Source organism: Mauremys reevesii, linkage group 2 (assembly GCF_016161935.1).
Source record: "Mauremys reevesii isolate NIE-2019 linkage group 2, ASM1616193v1, whole genome shotgun sequence".
Lineage (NCBI taxonomy): Eukaryota > Metazoa > Chordata > Testudines > Geoemydidae > Mauremys > Mauremys reevesii.
In genome coordinates, this window is record NC_052624.1 from 151,924,829 (window position 1) to 151,937,015 (window position 12,187).

The 12,187-nt window shown below is 42.1% G+C and overlaps 1 protein-coding gene across 28 annotated transcripts in view; it reads left to right on the top strand.

Annotated features, from left to right (window-relative positions):
- Positions 1-12,187, top strand: part of LRRTM4 (leucine rich repeat transmembrane neuronal 4) — a 726,983-nt gene that overhangs the window by 292,037 nt on the left and 422,759 nt on the right. Inside the window, exon 1 of one of the 28 annotated variants that reach the window (XM_039527445.1) lies at positions 8,515-8,601. The exons of the other annotated variants lie outside the window; for them this stretch is intronic. The gene's annotated coding sequence lies outside the window, so the exon portion shown is untranslated. Of the gene's footprint in view, positions 1-8,514; positions 8,602-12,187 lie in introns of those variants that run through there. 28 annotated transcript variants of the gene reach the window in all.

Here is a 12,187-nt window from a genome sequence, read left to right on the forward strand (position 1 = left end):
CAAAGTCGAATTACTGTCCTTAGTTTGGATACACACGTTCGACTTTGTAATATCGGTTCCACAAATTCGATTTCAGTAGAATCGAACTACTCTGGTAGTGTAGACATACCCTAAGAGAGTGAGGTGGTATTATTATTATTGCTGGTTCAGGTCAGTCCCCCTGTCCTTTTTAAGGTAGGAGGTTGGGTTTTTATGTTGAGGTTTTTGTTTTTGTTTTTATAATTAGTAAATCTTGCCACCAGTTCCCGGACTATAATGCAACCTCCTTTGACGTTTCAAAGCTTTCCTTTTGAATCAAGAGTGATGCTGGATAGCTTAGGAAGCCATTCCAGGTGCCACCCAGTTCAGGATTCAGTAGCAAAACTTTGCTTAAAAACTACAGAGCATTTCTAAAGCCTCTATCATGTCTTGAGATTGGGTAGAAATCCGAATATTGAAAGTAGAAGAGCAGTTGGCTGTTCACCTCAAGCTACAATCCATTCTGCGTGTTGGCTCCACTTGTTTCAATAGAGACAAATTCTGGATGTGACAGACACTTATGATAAATTATAGTCCATTGTACTGCTTTTTAAATCTAAAGGTGTTACTTATTAAAAATAAGGACAGAGATTATGGAGTGAGACTCCAATCCAGCAAAGAACATTTAAGCATATGTTTAACTTTCAGCCAATATTCCAGTCTCATGATTTACATCTACTTTCTGTGTACCACACTAGATTTATGTGCTGCAGGCAATAAACACCATTACTAAATAAATAACACACACCTGGAGGACTAGGATGGGAACCCTGACCCCGCCATTTCTAAAACCAGTCATTAAGCACTTGAATGAAAGGAGATTTTACTTATTTGATATTAGTCCCTTAATTTCCGTGGGAACCAGCCACTAGAGAGTGTTATTGGATAGGCCAGCACATAAAGCCAATGTATTAGTGTGCATGTATGCATATAGAGTGAAACAGGAGTTAAATGAGCTGGCCCTCTGCAGAAGGGTGAATTTCACCTGTTAAAGCTTCCTGATCCTGGAGGCCACTCTATGCTGGCCCTGGCATGAGTTAGAGCAGCCTAGAGTTTGCTCTTACTTGCCCCATTGGCCTTGGGTCCCCATCACTGCAGCGTAACTCTGCCATGTCTTGTTTCCACCTTTGACACTTCTCGTCAGTGAGTATGGGAGGGGTGGCAGTTGGTATTGGAAACAGTCCTTCCAACATCTCACCAGTCCCCCTGCCACCACGGGAATTTTCTGGCTATTTGAAGCGAAAATCTGGCCCCTTTGTGCTGATTGAGTGAGGGAAGGAGGTGGATCCTAAGTGAGAATGTGGCTGTGAATTTAGCATAAACCTGTATAAAATGCATCTCTGAACTATATGGCCATGATCTATACTAAAATAACCTCATTACAAAAGATGCAATTAAAATAGCTTAGCCACGCAGAAACCATCCATTCAGACTAAAGCCAGAAGCTTTGTGTTCATGCTCGTGTGTGTACGCGCGTGGATTTGGCCTGCGAAACGCTAGCAAGTGTTTCATTGCACACCTGATAAATGCAATGCCAAGAATATTGCTTTTGATTTCTGTAATTACGAAAGCTAATATGAATTTAAAAGGTTTAACCTTCATTATTTTCTTTGTTTTCAAATGACAATATTGATATTAATTGAGATTAGGAAGCTATATTTAGGTTTGTAAAAAAAAATCATTACTTATTGGCACTGAATTCAATTGCCTCTTTGAAAAGCTTTTATTTTTTACTTACAACCCATTATACATTCATATACTTCTTGCCCCTAATAAACAATTAGCCTGTTCTTTGCTAGGATTTCTCCCACACCATTTGGCGCAGGCTATACTTACTCATAAATGTATGAAGATATAATAGATGAGATAACAAAACCCAGTGATTAAAATAAAAAATAAAAATAAAAAAAAATCCAAGCAAGCGGAAGTCAGTTGTGGAATACTCACAATGGCAGTGTTAGAGAATCTGAAAGACAGTAAAGATGGAATAATGAAGATCCTTGCAAACAGAAAGCCCACAAAGCACTTCAGACTCTGTTTAAAAAAAAATCATCAGCATACTTTGCTCTTTGGGTGAAATTCACCCCCATGCAGAGGCACAAAGCAAGGACTATGCAGCACTTGCATTCTATTTGGTGGGTGCACAGGGGTGAATTTCACTTGCATACCATATTCCATCCAAGGATCTTGAAGCACTTGGCAAGTGTTAATTAATTAAGTCTTGCAATGTGCCTGTGAATCGTTATCCCAAATTGCCCCTTCTGCTCAACTAGCAATTCCAGCCTCTGGGCCCTATTCAAAGCCTTCTCCCAACGTGCCTCCCCCGTTTCCTCTGCCATGTTCGAAACTCCCCCCTCCCCCTGCTCTTTTTCTTTATAATCTGTTTTCTACTGCTGCCCATCACTGTATGAACATGTCCCACGTAAAATCAATAGCAATAGTGATAACTCTGGTCCTTTTCCTTTCCGGGGTCAAATCTCTGCATGGGTAGGGCTTTGGAGTGTCTTTTGGGTTAGCTGTAAGGGTTTGGGGAGCGGGTGTTGGTATTGTGAATTTCACTTGTGGTGAGAAGGCTGTCTGAAAGAGGATGGTCAGACACTGGATTGGCCTGATCTCCTCTGGAAGATGTATCCATAGCTGGATCCCCTCACTCGGGAATGCTTTGTCCTCAGCTCCCACCCTCTTCATCCTGAGCTATATCCGGGCTTGTTTCCATAAAATCATCACTAATGAAGTCTGCTGATAGTACTATGATTGGGGGAGTAGTAAGTAATTTAAAGGACAGGTCATTGATAGCAATTGGATCCCTTGGTGAGCTGGGCACAAAAAAAAAGATGTGCTTTAATATAGATGAATGTATACAAAGAATACAAAGAAGATAGAGTCGTCCTCTCAGTAGGGCCTATCCTGGGAAGCAGTGACTCTGAAAAACATTTGGGGGCCGTGGTGGATAACCAGCCACTTCCCCACTCAACACTGGGGGGACCCGGGCCCGCCCACTACTCTGAGTTGCAGCCCAGGCACCCTGTAGATAGGCGGCTCCTGCTGCTTCTCCTTTACTTGTCCGCCTATGCTGCTTCAATTCCCTGGGCCACTTCCCAGTGGCCCCAGCACCTTCTTCACCCTCTTCTTGGGGCTTCCAGATAGCATGTCCCAGCAGCCAGCCAGGAGCTCCTCTTGCTCCCCAGTCCCTGCTAGCAACTGCCCTGTCCAAGGTGCTACCTTCAGACAAGCTGCTAGGTACTCCTTGGGCTCCTTGCAGCAACTGACTCTGCTCTGCCCTGCAGCTCTTCTTATATGGCCCTGTTGGGCCCGGACTGGCTGCTCCTCATAGCACCTCTCCTGCTGGCTGCTTCCCATGCAGGCTCCCTAGGGCTCTATTAACCACTTCCATGCCAATGTAGGGCAGATGCCCTATCACACTCCTATCATCAAAAAGCTGACGGAGTATCAGTTGAGATAGCTGGGTCATGTGAGACAACAAGATGTGGGATATGGTGGCCAGAGGGTACGACAACTAGTAGTTATGGGACAAAGACCACAAGGAAGACCTAGAAAAATGTGGTTTGAGATTTGAAGAAGGTTGATGTTGGCTTGAAAGAGGCACTTGACAAGAACACTTGGGGATGAAGAACAAGAGTTGCCAACCCCAATTTATGGGACAAGACAAAGACACAGTAGTAGTAGCCAGTTCCACCAGTTAGAAATCCTACAACCTTGATTCTAGCTTTTATCATGTAAACCAGAAGTGATTCCAATGCGGTCAGTTACCCTGGTTGTAAAACCGGCATGGAAATAGAATCAGATTGCAAGAGTCAGGGCTTGTCTGCATAAGAAAGGTAATTCAGGTTAACTAAGGGTGAGATTTTAAACCTGTTTTCAGTCAAACCGGTGCAAAAGGCTGTTTGAACATTCTTACTGAACCTTAATGCAGACTCATGTTGGTTTAGTTTAAATGGATTAGGAACAGATTTAAGTTAACCCAAGTAAGTCATTCTTAAACCATGTCCACACAGAGAACTTGCACCAGTTTAACTACATTGTTTTTCAAGTTTATGTGTAGACAAGGTGTTAGGGGCAGGTTTAAGCTAAAACAAAATAAGGCCTGGCCTACACTTAAAACTTAGTCAATGAAGCTGTGACATTCAGGGATGTGAAAAATCACATCCGAGCGCTGTAGCTATGCCAGCCTAGCCTCTGATGTACACGTGGCTAGGAAGAAAGCTTCCCTTGAGCTAGCTGCCGTCACTCGGAGAAGTAGTGTTCCTACTGCAACAGAAAAACCCGTCTACGCTATGGCTGCATCTATAACATGGGGTTATGCTGGTATAGCTTTAGTCCCCAGAGTGTAGACATGGACAATTCCACTCTTAAATTGAAATAGGAGTGTCTAGATTAAGGTTTTTACTTACTGAAATAAACTTATTTGACTAAATCCGTGCAAATCAGTGTCATAGACAAGCCCTTAGTGACATTTGTGAATCTGTTCCATCACCAGTGGAAATCACATCATACAGATGGTAAATCTAGACTATAAGCTCTTTGGGGTTGGGATTGTCTTTGTGTTCAGTATTTGTACAGAGTTTAGCACGATGGGGTCCTGGTCTGTGACTCAGACCCTTAGGCACTACCGCAATATAAATGATAAATTATAATAATAAATATATCCTCGCATGATGTAATTTATTTAAAATGTCTCAGGAAATGTTATCTCACCGGTTAGAGCGTTTGCAAAAAATGTTCTTGGTTTTGGTTTGTCTCCACAAAATGTTCAAACCCATCTCTCTTATGGAGATTGCTTTTTGAACAATTATAATCTCGTATGTATGAAAACTTGCACTCATGTTACATTTGTCAAAATCTAGTTCCTTGGGGCCTGGCCCATCTTTTTGTTCTGTGTTTGCAAAACATCTAGCGCAATGGGGTCCTACTCTATGAGTGGGGCTGCTAGGTGCTACCATAATACACCTAATGAATAATGTTCAGACATAAAACCTTGGGGGTTCTGGTCTGGGACTATGGCTCCTAGGCACACAGCCACAGTACAAATAATAAAGTATAACAGTAAAATAAGATCACTTTCCAAAATGTAGAGTGAAATTCACTCCTATATAGAGGGTCCCAGGCCTATAGACCACAGAAGTTCTGAAAATAGAACTCAAGTGGTAAATCACCATTTAATTGACCCTCTGCATAGGAGTGAATTTCATCCTACCTCTTAAAAATGAAGCAGTTTTAATATAGAAATATGTGTTTCATTTTGGTAATTCAGCTGTAAATAGGAAAATTTCCATCTCTTTTTTCAGTTTAATTAGCTGGTTATTTCTCTTGATCTTTGTTACATAGTTTGAAAAATTAGTGATGCAATAAATAGGTTTTAATCTTTGATTTGGTACTGATGATTTCATTCTATGCAAAAATCTGTGCTAATGCAGCATTAAGGCTGAGAGTTCAGTTAATTGCACAACAGTCTTGAAATGCAGAATTAATGTAACGCCAGTCATCCTAACTTTGACCCCAGTTTAGTAAAGCATTATGCACTATCCCTGTTCAGTAAAGTATTTAAGCATATGTTTAACATTAAGCACATGCTTAAGTGTTTTGCTGAATAGATATGGACTGCTGAGTCAGAGACTTGGGCAGATGAGAGTCTTTCATTATGTGGTACCACAACACTAGTCAATGTGACTTCATGTTGAAGTTCCAAAAAATGAAGAAAGCTGCTGCTATTTTTGAGCTATTTACAGCTATCTCTGTCCTCATCAGCATACCCTGTCACCAAAGGGATCGTGTGTCATGCATAGGATAGTGACAGGCCTGTATTGCAGCAAAACCGTGAAGGTCTATGGAGCTTTTGTGGGTCAGCAGCTATGTAAACAAATTTTGACTGGCTCGGGCCCTTGCTGTCATTCAAGCACAAGGAGAGTTGTTTATGTTTGAACAGAAATATGTGAACTCTTTTGTCTCTTTGTGTGTTTGTTTTGCTCTGTCTATTGCTCAGTTTGCTGGGAAACTCTCATACATTAATTTAGACAGACGGGGACTGATTTCCAGCCTGTTCTTAGCCAGGTCTCCTTTGCAGGTGCAATCAGCTACTTAGTGTAGACAGAAAACTGACCTCTAAATTGTGCCCCCAGTTAAGATTTGTGCCAGTATGTTCCAGGTGCATTGAGGGAGGATTTGCAGAGACTACTGCAACTTGGCTAATTTCAATGGGGGCATACATCAGGGCAGAACTTTGTTTATAATCTGGTTTTGTGTGTGTGTTTATGATCTATGTATACATCAATAGAGTTAACCCATATTTGTAAAATAAATAGGGGTCTAATAGTATTTCTCACTGTTTAGTGTCATGAACGATTCAAGGTCAAATTCTCCCTGTCACTCCAATGTAAAACCAGAGCGATTCCACTGGCTTCTGCTCCAAACTAACACCAGTACAACTGAGGGTTGAATCAGGGCCAGATTTAGGAGCAGACGACCCAGGCAATCGCTGGGGGTGCCGAATTCGGAGTGCTGTAAGGTATTCAAAAGTTTAACAAATGGGGGGGTCAAATGGGCAGCTGAAGATGCTCCTCTCCTGAGGTGCCATTTGATCTAGGGCTGGCCCTGGTTAGAATGTGGCTTCCTACATCGTAATGCAATAGATGTACACGCGGGCAAGATTCTAGAGAGCGGTAGAATGCCTGCATAAGTAGGCTTTATGCAGGTGTAACACTGACAGACCCTGGTCGTCGGTGGGTGGGATCGAACCAGGGACTTCTAGAACTTGGGGCTTGAGCATCTACTGCATGAGCTAAAAGCCAACTGCCTGTTAGCTAACACTGTAGAGCAGACTCATTAATCTCTTTCTCTCTCTCTCACTGTAAGTGGTCTCGGTGTCACTAGAGGGGGCAGAACACCACACCCTGGAGGTGTGTGGGTTATACAGGTGTGCTCCATACTGGAGGAAGGGAGGCAAAATCCACCCCACAGGCCAACCTTGAGGGGTGCTGCAACTCTGAACGGGGTTAATGACCGCTGTCTGTCTGTGCTTCTCCCTGCGGCTCTCTGGAGGATCCGGTGATCCTACCTCAGCTCCATGTTCATGTCCACACTTGCCTACACAGAGCACAATGGAACTCAGTTGCCCAGCTTAACAAGCCTGAGGGGGCTCATATGGGAAGTCAGCCTGCCATACAGGGCTATGATGATCCATCCAGTGCTGCAAGGCTTCATGCAGGACTGCTGCAAAGAGTCAAAGGTCACGCGAGGTGACTTGTGATTGTAATACTATCTCTTAATGAACTGCAGTTGTATGGCACTGAATTGGATAACTGTCCAGTTGGAATTCTCCCTGGATCCTTGTTATTTTGATTAAATATCTATCTGCCTAGATAACAACAAGGAAATGCATCGACACAGCCTGTCTCCCCCAGGTCATTGGTTTGAATCCAGCCTGCTGTGAACCCAGCCAAGGCTGGCTAGTGGCTCTTTTATGCTCTGTGTAACAATTAGTTGGTGGTCCCAGTCCAGATCCTAGGAAACTGATGCACACACCACAAAACCACCACCATGACTGGCACCACTAAGCCACCTCATTGACCAGCTTAGCAGAGGTGCCAAGAGTTTGAGATGCACTATGGACACTGAATTGTCTTCCCACTTGTACCCACTCCACACCAGGAATAAAGCACATGGGCGGAACAGCATGGAAGAAGCTTGCATTATTTCTGGCCATGCCGTACCTAGTATCTGGATAAATAGACAGGACCATTCTCCAAGTTGATCAATCTGGCACCTTTAGTTAACACTAAGTATTGGAGACAAAAAAAAATGCATGCACACAATATTGTGCTGTGAATGCTGCTGATGCATTAGGAAATCGGGAGGCAGATTTTCAAGAGTGCTCAGCTCCCATTGAAGCATCAACATCTGAGGTGAGATATTCAGAATTGCTTAGGATGTTGCATACATATAGGGGGCTGAGCCCTTTTGCAAATCTGTCACTACTTGTGGGTGATGAATACAGCCGGATGAAAATTTTCCATCTAAGCTTTTGCTGCCTCCCCCTCATTGAAAAATTATTTTTTTTCCTAAATGAAAATGTTCAGAATTTTTTTCATTTCAAATGTTTCATTTTTTTAAATAAAAAATCTTTTGTATATTCGTTTATTTTACCAAAAACATTTGTTTTTCAATGTAAAACTGAACGTTTTTCGTAGGAAATTTTGAAGGAAAAATAGATTATTTTTTTTCTGAATCTCCCAGGAAAAGCCATTGGCATTTTTTTGACCGACTGTAGTACTGAACACTTGAAAATGGGCCCTTATAAAAGCTGACCCTTTAAAAATAGATATTTTGAGAGTCAAGCCCCATTTCTTCTTTTTAGCCTGCTCGCTCTCTCTGATCTGGCCTTGTACTCAAGCTGTGGCCCAGGAATTGAGCTGCTGCAGAGGTCGGTAATGCAAATTTCACCCCCCTGCTTTTCATAGGCTTTGATGGACTTGAACATTGGTGAATATTGTGTGTGGAGGTAGAAGATTGTAATGCAAATAACAGAGCTAACCTATTGCGTGAAGTTGGTTGCATTTCATATTAAAGGTATGATACTGTAGTTATAGTTGATACTGGGTTAATAAGTGATTAATACATATGACAAGCATGAGTTGTATATGTTATATGGGGTAATAATCATGTCAGATGCAGGTGTTCTAAATGGTTGCAAACTCATTACAACCAATCTGTTGAACTCTGTAGCAATTGAATAACTGTGCATTGAATAACAATAATACTTGGCTTTTATACAGCATTTTCGTCAGCAGATCTCAAAGTGCTTCATAATCTTTAATGTATTTAGCCCACCTGGAAGAGGGAAGTGCCATTTTACAGATGCAGAATCGAGGCACAGAGAGGTTAAGTGACTTGCCCAAGGTCACACAGGAAGTGTGTGGTGCAGGAGGAAATTGAATCCAAGTCTCACAAGTTCAAGGCTAGTGTCCTAACCACTGGGCCATCATTCCTATTAATCAGTTATTAACCTTTTATAAACAATTTACAAATGTGCCCTTCATAAAAAGGGAAACCAGTTAGTTAGCCAGAGCTTAGGTGAAACTGTACGAGAATAGAGAACATGTTCTTGGAGCTGCAGTGAGAGTACCAGTAAAACGCAGGAAAAAGGAGTGACTGTTACACTCAGTCAATCAAACACAGGTAAGGAGTATTATGTTGTCATGATCAAAACCTCATCGGCTTCCCAAAGGATGAAGGCAGGACCCTGTCACCTTGCTACTGCTGGATGAAATTGTCTCCTGTGCAGAGGTCCAGAGCAAGGCTTTTTTATACCACATAAGCCCAGTTTTGAGGGGTTAAGTGCTTCAGTGGCCTTGTACTGGCCCTCTGCACAGAGGGTGGATTCTCATCCACTCTTACAAATTAACCCTTTCACATTAACCCGTGGTGATGTATTTACCAAGCCTCTGGCTAGCAAGTTGCTGCGGTGGTAATTCTTATGCCACCATTCCCCATTACCTAAAATAATATAAAAATGGTTCCTGTCCTCGGAGAAATCGGCCAAAAAAGGAGTGTGAAACTGCTCCCTCTGTGGCTTGTAAAATGGCCTGTGTTACGACATTATAAACATGTTTAGTAAATCTTGTCTTGATTTAAAAATTGACATGGCTGGCATTCCCAAATGCCAGCACTCACATTTTCTACTTGGGAACATAAATGACCATACATTAATGCGCTAACCTAATATTGCCGGCTTAGACATTTCCTTCTTTAATAACATTAGGAATAAAGACAAGTGACTTTTTAGCCTGTTGAATTGTTCCAAGGATGAAACGAATTGTAGGGCTTTAAATTTATTAACAATTGCCAGGTTTGAATTATTTTTATAGAGCTTGAGGCCCAATTAACTAACTCAAGGATGATCTTCAATATAAATGCTAACCTCCAACACAATTACTGTGCCAGGGAGGAATGGAAAGTGGGCAAATGGCATATTATGTCTCAGCATCATTTTGAACTTAAAGGGTGAGATTTAATTTAAAAGAGGGAGGAGGAGTGTTTCATTAGCAGAAATTGTTTTTTCTTAATACTTTTTCAAATTGAATGCTGGTCGTCTCCCCTCCCCCTTTAAAAATACACTGTGATAAACAACAGGTGGCTTCCACAATAGTTTGTAACCAAACTGAGTTTTAACATATTTTGGTGATTTTGAGGGCCAGATCCACAGCTGGTGTAAACTGGAAAGCTCCTCTGAAGCGCAATCTTTTAAGTTTGCTTAGAAGCCTGGACCTCAGAAGATGAGGTTTCAATTCCCTGCTCTGCCACAGACTTCCTGTGTGACCTTGATCAAGTCACTAAGGGCTTGTCTATATGAACATTTAGTTGTGGTGTGAATCTAGTACTCTGCATGATAACTGTCTATGTGGCCCTTGCTGATGTGCATTAATAGTTCCTTAGAGATCTTTGAAACTGGATTAGATCAAATCACATTAACAACTTGTTAATGTGAATCAGCAGGGTCCACAAAGACCAGTGGAATGTGGCAGGGTAGTGCAGAGCAGGCACACACCTCAGCTCAAGTGAGCTAACTCTTTGTGCTTCAGTCCCCTGTGTGAACAATGGCTCTTTCCTGCCTAAAAGGGGTCACTCCATACATCCAAGATTGTGAGGGTCTCATGTCATGGGGGTAAATAAGTGCCTAAGATTATACACTGCTCTACAGCCAAAATGCTTCTGAAATAAATGTAGTCAAACTTTACTAATTCTGGGTCACTGAGAACGAAAATGATGCTTAAAATTGTTGATTGGCTCTAGTTTTCAAGTTATGCTATTGGGTCAGTATATACGACCCTTGACTTGGGAATGGCGGAGGATAAGTGAGTTACAAAGGGAAGGGATCTCAATTTAAACCAGAAATGACTAAAATACATCTTTGACTGGATCTATGAATAAATCTATGACTGGGTTTGGACAGTACTTGCTTTTTAGGCAAAACAATGAATGATGCAATTTGAAGCTGGTATTGCATCATACATGATATGAATTGCATCATGTTATTCCTAGAAATCATGGATGATGCAATCCTAACGAAGCTTACATCACTCTGCTGAACAAATTGCCCTATATCAGCTCTAGAAATCATACAGTGTCGTGCTCTCTTATTTGTCAGTGTTTGATTTTGCAAAGGGACACATTTCTGTTTAGCCAAAGTGAGCAGAGATGCTTCGTACTTGTGTGAACAGTGCAGATAACTTCTGCTATGTTTGTGGTGAAGTGACTTTTGCATCACAAAAGCCCAGTATAACCACTATGGTTAAGAAAGCCTATCACCTTTATTTTGGCTGCAAAATTGGAGATCAGGACAAGAGGTGGGCCCCACACATATGCTGCAACACTTGTGCAACAAATCTTCGCCAGTGGTTGAACAGGAAAAGGAAATCTCTGCCTTTTGCAGTGCCAATGATTTGGAGAGAGCCAACAGATCATACCAGCAATTGTTACTTCTGCATGGTGCCTCCAGTTGGGAAAGGTGTGTCAAAGAAGAAAAAGTGGACTGTGCATTATCCAAACATTCCATCAGCTATACGCCCAGTACCCCACGGAGAAGGACTGCCGGTTCCTGATGCACCAGAATCATTCTCACTTGAGTCAGACGAGGAAGAGGATGAAACTTCTGGTCCTGAACCATCAATGTCACAGGACCCACATTTTCTCCCATCCTCCTCCTCTGAACCACACCTCATAACACAAGGTGAACTGAATGACCTTGTCAGGGATTTGGAACGACCCAAGAGTAAGGCAGAGCTGTTGGGCTCCAGACTACAGTAGTGGAATCTCCTGGCAGGTGATGTTAGGGTTTCCATGTTCCGTGACCGTCAAAAGGATCTTGTCCCATTCTTCTTCACAGAAGGTGATCTTGTAGCCTGCAACAACATAGATGGTGTGATGTCAGCCCTCAACATCGTTCACGATCCAGATGAGTGGAGACTGTTCATTGATTCATCGAAGACGAGTCTTAAAGCTGTTTTACTGCATAATGGCAATGTTTTGCCATCAATTCAAGTTGGTCATGCAGTCCATATGAAGGAAACCTATGACAACATGAAACAACTTTTGAGGTGCATAAACGATGACCAACATCAGTGGCAGCTTTGTGGCGATTTGAAGGTTGTTGCTC